Below are 12,374 nucleotides of genomic sequence, written 5' to 3' on the forward strand. Positions count from 1 at the left end.
CAATACAGCATCACAAGTGGAGATGTCAACACGAGCAAACAATCGACTTGCAATAGTTCATCTTGGCATCTTAACCAGCATCTTCATTCCACTTTAAGTTTCTGCATACTGCTTTGTCTATAGCGCCGCCACAAGTGAGTACAGAATGCTTTAAAAAGTGCAACCTTTACTGACTTTGAGCACATTTAGCTTGCATATAAGCATATTAGCTTGTGCATACATTAAGCGACACTGTCCATGTCATCAGCCAGATCATCAGTCATGAATGTTTGGTTATTTGGTGGTACTTATTTATGTGCATTGAGTTCTTCTGGTTGGTGAGGTATGGGTCCCATCCTCTGATGATGTTGCCGTACAGCTGGGTGTCTTCCAGGTAGCTGCTCTAAACACATAAATCTGCCTTTCAAGGTTCACCGGCATCTCAGCGAACTCCTGTTTCCTCTTCACTAAGTCCGCCTGCTCTGGGATCTGCAGCGGTCGCCTTTGCATGCTGGCTAGAGGCCCCAGCACCCCTGATACACTGGATAGGATAAAGATGTGATGATATGCTGTAATAGCTGATGAGCTGTAATAACCAAGGAAGTGCTCATTATCAAAACTCATAATTTCAATAAACAGTAGCACTTTAGAGTTATGGTTTTGCCAGCTAAATGTAAATAAAAAAAACATAACCTGCTTGTGTGGATCATTTGCGAGCTTGAGCTATTAATGAATTGTTACCACCTGATATTACTTTGTATTTTTTGCTTAAGTGAGCCACCTCCTCACAAATCCATGCTTTCTGTGTTTGACAAAATTTCACCAAAACATTACTCTGCAGACGGCCAGTTATCACTACAGGCATTTACATTTATACAAACCTATTGACAATGACTATAATTGTGGACATCATTACCCAGTATTATATACTGTATCCCTGTGTATGTGACCCAGATATGTAATCTTTTTTGTGGGCAGTGGATGGAAACACCAGAATTATTTCTTACTCATATTCTTGTGGGCCAGAGATTTTTCTTTAATGAAAAGAGATCTTCATGTCATGCAGTTTAATTATTATTCCAGTAGATGGCACCACAGTTCCAGCATTCAACTTTTAAAAAATGACTAATTATAGAATACTGTACATGTATAAGGAACATTTGATTTACCCTACAGAAAATTAGTTGTCTTGAACTCACCTACAAGAGCCTAAATATATCTATCTGTAAATTAATATGACTTTTTCTAAGGGATGGATAGAGAGAGGGAGGGCAGGTCATTTTTCTGTTATTTATTCTGCCTTTGCTGGTGAGCCAAGCAGCTGGAGTATCTGGTGATGTGATAGAGTATTGCTCTTCATAAAGATCAGAATCTTATTATAAGCTCTGGGCATCTACTTGTATTGAGTTGCTCAAAGAAAGTGTCTTCCAGAAACTGGCAGTAGGTTTCAGAGTTCATTTTCAGTCAATCTGAAGTCCTAACAGGTCAAACTAGTTCATCTTTTGTTTAAAAAAAAAGAGAAAAAAAAACTAATTGGTATTCCCTCTTCACCTCCTTGGGGCTTAACCAGAAGTGGTGCTAAGTATCTATCAGTGGTCTGATCATAGGTCGATTTATCAAGGGTCACTCTCTGTCCATGTGTCCAAAAACCCTTAAAAAATCTTTTGTAAAAATCATATCTTCATATCTTGTCATTTTATACAACATAGATATCACAGAGCCTTTAAGCCTCAACATAGCTGCATTGTTGTACCACGTTTTTACATTTGTGTTCAAACATGGTTTATTATAAGAATACTGCACGTTATATACAAGTCAGTCAAATATATATAAATATTTTTAAAAAGATCTTATAGATTCAGATAAACACACTTATTTACTTTTACGTGGAACACCATTTTTAGCTGAAATATTACATATGTAATGCCCGTGTCTCTCCGTGTGGAGTCATGATTGCTGTGGGTGTGAACAGCCAGCAGACCTGATGATCAGCCGACCAACAGACGACCCTGCACCATTCATAAATAGAGTAATAAAATAAAAATAAAAATTTCTCCCAAAAAATATACTGAGGAGTAAAAAAACATTCAGGTAAAAAAAAAAATAATAATAATTTTAAGCTGATAAAATCATTGTGGATTTAATGGACTAACTAGTCCCCAAACAAACAGAGTTCTGACCTTTGAAGCAAATGAAGAGCTACGTTACACAGTCCTGTGTGAAAGGTTTTGAGCCAGCTTTATTTCTTCATATAGGTCTACTTTGACCTCTTTGACCTCTTTGCTAAGTTGTCTGTTGTGTGTGGATTTAACATTGCTTCATTCCTTTTTTTATGCTTGAATGATTCATAGGTCAGTGTTCTGTGTCTTAACAAATACAAAATCATCTGAAGTAGTAGGTAGGGATAACCAAGTTCCCGACAAGATAAACAAGCTGGACTGCCCCTGAAGTCAATTCTCCTATTTGAAAATTTGGAGGAAACTAACAGGGCTCAAAATCCAGGATGGCTCCCTAGAACAGAAAAAGTGGTGATAGCTGCAGTAATAATCTGTTTATGGGCACTTCTATCAGTTGATGTCTCTATAAATCAATTGCACACATAGTACTGTCAATCAGTGACCATATTGCAACAGTGTTTGTACGCTGATCATTATCAGCTTGCATGACTAAAAATAGCTTGCAATATTTGCAACTGGAACTTGGGTGTGATGTCATTCTCAGCTCCGAGGTCCAAATTGGGAGGTCAATGGGACAATGCATAACATCCTCTAAAGAGGGTATGCACATAATGTAATCAGACAGGTCACAGTACTCTATTGTGTCAGGTCATGCCCCACTGAGTGGCAAAAACACAGCAGTTTCGATTGGCTGGAAAACACAGAAAATATTTCTAAAATGGGGAAAAGCTGTCGTGCAGGCAAACGCACCAACAGATTCGGAAAGAAGTCAAAGACGTTTCCTTTGTACACGCTTACAAAAAGTCAAGAGAAAAGGATAAAAGGGTCAGATAATTCATTGAGACAACTGGTCTGGAATCCAGGCTTGGAAATATGTATTTGTAGCAAACACTTTGTCTCGCAGTCATTACTGTAGGCTTCAATATTTTGACAAACCTACATAGACATTTTGCATCCATCATTAGTAATCTTTGTAAATGTGACATTTTTTTTATTTGATGGAAAAAAACATGAGCTGCAGTGCTGCTTTTGGTCTGCATTGTGGATAAGGGTTAGATGGCCGGGAAGCATGGAAACTTTACAGCAACCTTTTTTAATGTATTCTGAAAATGCTTTATTTGAAAAGGAATTGATATTAAAAGTTTGCTCCGGACATTTCAGATAAAGTTTATTATTGTTGTTTTGAGTTGCAGACTTCTAGTTTGCCTTTTGTTTTTTTTTAATTACTGATCACTGGCTACAAGTTAAATGTTCTCCCAAAGTTAGAAATTCAGAAGGTGGACAGGAAATAGATTATTAGACACCATGATCTTCTTCTTCTTCTTCTTCTTTTGGCCTCTTGCATCATTGACTTGGCACATGTTTTACTCCGGATGCCCTTCCTGACACAACCCTCAACATTTATCCGGGCTTGGGACCGGCACTAGAAATACACCGGCTCGTGCTCCCCAGTGGCTGGGCGCACACACTCACACCTAGGGACAATTTTGCATCATCAATTAACCTGACATGCATGTTTTTGGGATGTGGGAGGAAGCCAGAGTACCCGGAGAGAACCCACGCATACACAGGGAGAACATGCAAACTCCACACAGAAAGGCCCCAGCCGGGATATTAGACACCATGATAAAGAGGCAAAAAGTTTGCCTTTAATGTAAACTATGTCATGATTTTAGACTGCTCACATTTAACATGGGCTGCATGGTAGATTCCACACTATTATCTAATCCATACTTAGTTTTCATTAGAGTAATTTGAATGAAATATAAACCTTACGGACTTCTCCGTATTCAATCAGAATGTGGACTGGGGTCTTTGCCACCTTAATTTATCTGACAAATCCCACTGTGAAGTTCAAACAGACATAAAAACTGTCAATATTTCAGGTTTTGCTTTGGGATTTTTCCCAATATACAATGAGACAAGTATGAACAACAAGAGACTGAATTTCTGGCCAGATGTTGATATCCACGGTCCACAAATTCCTTGGAAGATTGCGAAAATCCTTCACACCTCCAACCTTTTATGTCCGATTGAAGTCGACTAGGAGTGGGTACACAAAGAGGAGAATTAAAAAAAAAGTTTAACTTGTACACATACACACGAGAACGAAACTCACACAGTAAACTGAACAAATCTGACAGTGTTAATTACCTGCGAAGACAGGCAGAAATGTGTGTGAAATGTTTGTCATTCACCACATCTGATCCACTTGGCTACCCTTTTACTGTTGCGCTCATTGTCTGAAGCAAAATGACAGGCAGGCAGCTGACTAATTGTCTATGGATTGAAATGACAGCAAATTTCTAACAAAGCATGATTTCTGCCGCAGCTGCTGTCTCTGGCATTGTTGCAATCCCACAATGTCAAGCTGTACAATACGACTGCATGTGACTGAAAGAGTATGCCTGACATTCATCAGATCTGCATATTTGCTTCACATTGATCCTCAAAAAATGCAGGCAGCTTTGAAAGTCTTCAATGTCTGTGATTTAGCCATGATTTCCAGCTCCCTGCTTTCTTGCCTTGATCCTTGTTGCTCCCCATAAGAGAGCCTGAACATCAAAAATAAACATCAGTGGCCTTTGAACAACACCCATTATGGAGATGCAATCTTCAAAGGAAAATCTATTTAATTTTGTCAGCTCATGTTCAGACATGTCTTTCTGGGAAGCAGTTTTTTTCACACAAATCACAACACATATTCTCTGAAAATACAAACTGTAAAGAAGTACAGATATAATGTTCTGCTTCGGAGCCCAAATATGCATTCAAATTATATTTCAAATGTTGCTCATGCAGAGTTCATATGCACATGGACCCTGGAGCCTCTATAAGGTGTCATTATTATGGCAAACAGCATGCAGAAACTATTAATAATAGATGAAGCAAGCAATAGACATTTTCTTTTTTTTTTCCTCGTTATAAGTCAAAACACATATCTTCCTTATCACATGACTGTTAAACTCTGAAAGTGCAGGAGAGACATGTATGTGCTGAAAGGGAATCTCCTACAACGTCCACTTCCAAAAACACAACACTTAGGTCTGTTATTCAAGTTCAAGGTACTTGAAGTTAGATTCTTTACATTATTTACAAAGGTCTTTTTAAAAAAAAAAATCCAAATTGACTTACAAGTGACACTCACAGTGATAAACACATTGGGAGTGATGTGAGTTTCGGTATCTTGTCTGAGGAAGCCAGGAATCGAGCCATCGATCTTCAGATCTGTGGACAACTGCTCTGCGACAATATGAAAAAAGAGAGGTGAATCATTTTTGGCACCGCCAGGTGATCCAAAACTTTTTTCGGTCAGGCGTGGGTGAGGATCAAAAGTTTTAGAGTTCAGGTCAACGCAACTGTCTGCAAACACCTTTCGAGAAAGCTTTTAGTGAGCTAAGGGACAGCTTGGATAATCTCTTTGTCCTTCAGGTGCTGCTCCCTTGAGCATGTAATCTACATTATTGCACCACTCAAGCAACACTGTTCATGTGAACTCAAAGCCAGTGGGGACAGGCTGCAGACCTCATTGATGCTGCAAAGGATAAGTGGGTCTAGAAAATGGATGAATACATTTCTGTTGATGAAAGACATGAATGAGTTTGTTTTTTTTGGACATTAAATTATCAACAAGCCCATGAATCACTTCACAAGATTGCTCTACTTAGAACTATACACCACACAAGATTCTTTTGATCTAATTGTAAAGTGAGTTAATTGGTGTCGGTTCTAGATCTATAAAAAGCATATTGCTCTGATCAAGTATACTTAGCTGCGAGCTGCGGTTGGACCATACAACTCCACCCACATCCGATCCAGTCAGTCGTATTGTAATGTCTTAGATGCATAACAAACTCCTGCCCATATCCATATCCAACATACTGTTGTTTCATGCTGTTTCAGCGTCATCCTCTCTCACGAGACTATACAAACTGGATGAATAAGGCATTACCTTTGCCTACAGGTAACTTTATGGAACTTTACAAAAGAAATACATTTCAAACCCGCCGCTTAGCTTAGCAACTGTCTCCAGTGCGGCCTAAATATACATTTCTGGGTTCATTCCCTGGGGGAGTCCACCTCTTATACCTATTATATTATATTAGTAATAATATTACATCAGAACAATCCTATCGTTACATCTACTGTGTCAAACTATTTTCACATAAAAAGAATCTGAAACTAATTTTCTAAAAAGACAAAACTCTGATTATCATGTGATTGTTTTTTATTTGTAACCATGTCTTTTCTTGTTTTTATAGATCTTAAAGCCCTGAGTAAATTGAGATACACTGTACTGCGCTGCTTGTAATAAACGTGTAGTTTGTAAGGCCATGATAAGACTGCGGTATTTGAACTTAACCACAATGGCGTTGCTACTTAACACAAAACCTATATACGGTGGCGAGATGTCATTTGAACTTGCGCAGCAATCTTTGATGATGCACGATGTTCAAAAAGGCCTACGTTTGCTGCTCTTACAAACACACACATCTCATGTGTGTGCTCTTAGAAGCACACACATTTGACTTTGCTGTAGTTAGTTTGTGAGATGGCTACTGCTGTTGTGCAATAATATAAGATGATTACATTTGACGAACCTGAGCAGCAAAACCTCTACACACCAACACATTTAAATTAACTGAAGGCTATATCAATGGTAAAAACACTGATTACTTCAAAATGAATGGTGCCGACAAAATTCTATCTTCTCTTCCTGTTTGCGTATATTTGATGTGGGTTGGGCTTCTTACGTAACAACACGGCCAGCTTGGATGTGTGTGGGGGGAGCTGGACGGTCCTCCTCCACCTACGTGCAGGTTGCAGCGTGAGGGTACTTGCTCTGCTGTCACTGCGAGACTGACAAGTGATTAAATCAGTAAAATGCATTGCACTGATTGTTGCGCAGCATCGACAGGTTGCGTTTTACCTGAAGAAGACACCTGTACTCCCACTGTCACATCTTCACTTCACTCATTTCATTATTATTTCATTATTCTGCAAGCTAATTTTTGTTTCATGCTGAATTGCTATGCCAACCACCTGCTGTGATGAACTCACTTGGGGAAAGATGACAAGAACACCAAGAAAGGTACAAATCCAAAAGTTTATTTCCAGGCTTTGATAATGCATGTGGAGGCAGTCAGGCAGCAGGCAGAGAAAAATAAAGCAGGTGGCAGGAATGAGCAAAATCCAAAAACAGTCCAGAAGATCAAGAATACACATGGAACGATATCAGGCTGCGAGGAAACAGAGGGAAGTAAATCCAAGAACAAAAGAGGAGAAAACCAAGAGGATGCAAGCTTGACAACAAAGACAATCTGGCAGAGGAATAAAGAGAGTGGGAGTTATGCGACACTCCATTGCAAAAGAGAAATCAGAATTTCAATTAGGATACATCAAAGAAAATGCCACAAATAGTTGCTAATTCTGATTTGTTTGCCAACAATTACCCCAACTTTTGTGTGAATCCTCAAAAAGGGAGCTGGCCATGTGAACAAAAAAAGCTGGCTTTTTGTCATTCTTCTAATGGTGCAAGACAGACTACTTGCAGAGTATTTTTGGATCTCTCTCTTCATTTTAATGGAATATACAACCGCTCAGAATCCTCAGAATCAGAGCTGTTAATAACATAAAAAACTTGGAGACAGCCAGCTTTTTTTCCACCCCTGCACTTACGTTACGCCTCCTCATTCCCTCTCTCCTCCAACCTGTGACCCAGAAATCATTCACAACCAAATATTTTGAAGGATGTCTCATTTCCTAAAATGCACCAGGAGGAGAGAAGACCAAGGAGGGAAGGAGCACCATAGTATTACTCATGGAAGTTTATTTGGCCACTGTGACACCTGAAAAGAGCATGGCACATTAATCTCACACTGTAAATTGAATTATAAGTTATTATATGTTTTGTCACAACAGATTTGATGCTCATCTGACGGACATAATTAAATACAGTTGTATACTGCAACAAAACAACGGTTGGTGCAGATTTTTTACATATATTTAATTGACACCAGGTTGAAATGACAGTGCTGAGGCAAGGCTGTCTCACTTTGTTAAATGCTTATCCCTTCCCCTCCTCTCTCCTCACGTCTGTCCTTGACTCTCTTGCTCAGATCTCTGGTGGGAGGGACTAAGGCCCACTAACCCACATATTTAGCAAAAAAGTATGCAGCTCTCATCCATGCAAACAGAATTACTAATGGGGAAAACATATTTTTACTAAAGCTCACCAAAGTGAAGATTTTTAAAAACTCTTCTCAGTATAAACATGTGTAGACCACTAACAGTGTGTACCAGTCAATTTTCTAAGTATGCACTGGAAACCAGAACAGCAATCAGAGCTATACACCATTTTATTTCTTAATTTTCTAATGTTTTTCTGGGCTTTCTTTGCATTGTGCTGTAACGTCATGTTGCGCCACAGTTCTAGTCCACTGTCTGTCTACACAACTGATTTGCACTTGTCTTTGGCTTTCACCATTGCACAGACTACTATTTCGGTTCCAAATTATTCATACTCATTAGACACGCTCGGAGTGTTCCTCTCTTTTTGGCACATAGTTAATGTCGACATCATCTCCACCCACTGCCGTGGCATGATTACTCCAGGGCTTTATGGAATTTCTGAATTATCTGGATGGTGATATTTTTCCCACCGTGATGGAAAAATATCCAGAGTAGCGTAGTCAAGGCCTAAGATGCAGGGAGAGGAGTTAAATGGTAAATGGTAAATGGACTTGTACTTGTATAGCGCTTTTCTAGTCTAACTGACCACTCAAAGCGCTTCACTACATGGATGTCTTTGAGGTGAGCAACTGGTTAAGCAAACAAAGATCAATCTAAATTCTCCCTTCTGATGGTGGTTAACTGAACATGTGGAATAATCAGCTAGCTGAATACAGGTGTGTAGGAAAAAAGGCACGGAGCAAAAGGGAGAGAGCATTTCGAAATAAAACAGGAAGGAACAACAAAAACTGGAAAAGGTGGAATAACAAATGTTAACCATTATAACAAGCTGATGTTTAGTGATATCATATTCATTATGTTTCTCCTGTAGTTAGTGTAGGCTTACTGAAGCTTGTGAATTTGCATGTGAAAAAGTATCAGCTCTGTGTTTTTTCTAATTAAACAAAACATAAATATGTTTCAGAGTCAAAATTTTAGACTCAAGCTATGTTTTATTATAAATGGCGCTTGCGTTCCAGCCCCAACTGTTACTGTTAAGTCATAACAATTACAAAATAATAAAGCGTCATTTACACCTCAGTTGTAAACTTATGTAACCTAAATATTCCAACACAACATCATGGGCATTTATTCTGCTCCTTACATTGAAGTTACTTCTTCTACTAAACCCAAATTTACTCACATTACATGTTATTTAAACCTTCAGTTTAGCAAACATTTCACACCATCTGAACATTCACCCAACAAGTATAACTTCGCAGGTCTTTCCAAAACATTAGTTTTCATTTGAACAAATACACGTTGAACAAGTCCATTTGAATCTGGACAGTCCTTTCAAGCTTCTTATGAGAACAATATCTCCTGGTTTCAGATTTTGTCTCGTTACTGTCCACTTCTGTCTCACTTGTAGAAGACTCTTTTGTCCAGCGCTTCCAGAAGATGTCAGAAAGGTGCTGCACCTGCAACCCAGGAGTCAATACTGGCTGGCATTAATGCAGAAGCAAATGGTTGGGTGTGAGTGCCTCTACATCAATGGCTTCCACTTCACAAAACTGTCTAAAGGTGCTCATCATCAAGAGGCTGCTGTTTCAGCACCTGGAGAAGAATTCCTCTCACAGAACGAATCTGTCTTTCTCAGACGCCCCCAAAATGTGAACCCACTGGTGTGTTGAATGTTCTTCTGCATGAGCACATCTGAAATTTTTGAATGATTCCAGCCTTTCATTGCTTCACGCATTTCCCTTTCAACTCCCAACAGATTTGTTCCATTATCTGATCTCATAACAGACACCTGGCCTCTTGTAATCAATCTCCTACATGCATTTATGCATCAATCAGTCTCAAGTAAATGAGCGACTTCTATGCGTATGGCTCGAATTGTTAGACATGTGAACAACACACCATATCGCTTGACTGTACTCCGTCCACTTTACATCAAACGGTCCAAAATAATCTATTCCCACATTTGTAAATGGAGACTAAGGACACCAAGCTGTCTCATTAACTTCTCTGAGCAAAATGTAGCTTGTCTTCCATCATCCATGAATACATAAGTCTATCAATTTGTTGCTTTTCTTGAGTTTAACACGAATGGGCACAATTGACAAAACACGACTGTCCTTTCTGGCTCCTGTAGCTCCACAAGTTCCTCCTGAAATGTGTGGTGACTCACTGTTTGCACTGTTTGATTTCATTGTTTGTGTGGCTACTACCTACTGCCTTGTTCTGCTGTTCTTTTGAGACATGGAGCATGGTTTGATGTCTTTTGGAGCAATCAATTAAGCATCAAGCTCGTTTTTTACAATCTTTGCTTAAATGTCCTTGTGTCAAGCATGCAAAGCATAGTCCTTTTCCTTTAAGAAACTCTAGATTTTTTTTCATGTGGCTGACTTCTGATTTTATTGCAATCAGCCAACATATGTTGTTTCTCGCAGAATAAGCATAACTTCTGGGAGCCACTACAAGTGTGCGAACTCTCACAAGTGTTGTGAGCAGACACTTCATCCTCAGGAGAGTATTCGTTTGCAGTAAGTACAACACCTGTAGCGAATGTGCTTCCTTCAACTCATCCTCGCGTTAACATTAGGTTTTGCCTTATCTTCAGCATCCTTTATGTGTCCAAACACAGGATCAGTGGCTTGCCTATTTATGAAACTTACAAGATCTGAAAATTTTTCTCTTCTTCCACATTTGTCTTGCATGTCAAAGGCAGTAACTCTCTACATTTCTCTTAGTTTGTCGGGAAACTTGGAGACAAAAGTTCTGAAATTTGTTGGATGCTCTATATTCTGAAGCTGACTAATGTCTTGCATTGCATTGTTGCAACCAGTTAGAAAGAGAGAATAGCTATGAAGAGCTTTGACATCTTACGGTTTAATGTGTGGCCAGCTGAAGGCTTTGTTCATATGTGCTGTTGCAATTTTTAGTTTGTTACCGTAGTGATAAACCAGCAACATTCTTGCTTCATCGTAGCCTTGTTGAGGATTCATATGCTGGCAACTTCTGACCAAGTCTCTTGGCTCGCCTCGTGTTATTTTTCATGAATAGTGAGTCGAAAGCGCTTATGAAAGGCTTGAACTCAAGTGGAGTAGCATTAAAACTTCTTCATTTGCACTACTAAACTCACTTGACAGTCCTGTGCACTCCTTTAAATGTTCTGCAACAGCATCTGGACATTGTCTTTCTTTAACTCTTTAGTTTTATTTGTTTTCAGCTGGCATCTGTGATAACTTGGATCTTCTTACAATATGTGCCTGCAAAACTGTTCCTCCAAACTATTTTCGGTTAACTTTAGAGCCCTCTTGTGTCCACATGTGGCACTGCAGCCCTGTGCTCTTGGTCTTTAAACGTGCGTAATGTCCATAATGTTGTATAACTTTTTCCCAGCTTCTTACGCAACAAGTGTCCTTTAACATTGGTCTATGACACAAAGCGCTCCATGCTTTCATAAGAACTGCCATCTTCTTCAGACCAAAATAACCTTGTTGTCTACTCTTCCCAGAAAGCTGAGATGCACGTTATTTTCTCTTAATACTAATAATTGTCGTTCTCATCGCGAGGATGTAATCTTCGTCGGAGCAGGTGGTTGTTTTATTTAATGTAGGATCTGAATGGCACTTACACTTGGGTTAAATGCCACACATTATCATGTTAAACTAGACAAACAAAAGACAATCATTAATTGGACTTCAACATTGAATAGGCTTAGTTGTCTTGTTTTGTTCAAGATTGGAGATGGTTGAAAGGAAACAGGACAGATCGTTTGTAGGAGACACAAATTCTGGTCTCTCACGTCAAAGCCTTGGTCTCTGCCTTTGATTCCCCCCACCCCTACAATTAGGTGGGATTAGCTCTTTGAAATCTTTTCTGGAGAAGAGTCATTAAAAGGACACACACTGGGCTTTCTGAAATGTTTGATTCAATGCTGTTGTGTTTTTGACCATTTTTTCAACAATGCTTTGATAATAAGTAATGCTTGGTGTGTGTTTCAGGGAACAGGTCATATAATTTCACATCATTAATGAG

Source organism: Leuresthes tenuis, unplaced genomic scaffold (genome assembly GCF_036924035.1).
Source record: "Leuresthes tenuis unplaced genomic scaffold, fLeuTen1.0.hap1 SCAF_7, whole genome shotgun sequence".
NCBI classification, from domain to species: Eukaryota; Metazoa; Chordata; class Actinopteri; order Atheriniformes; family Atherinopsidae; genus Leuresthes; species Leuresthes tenuis.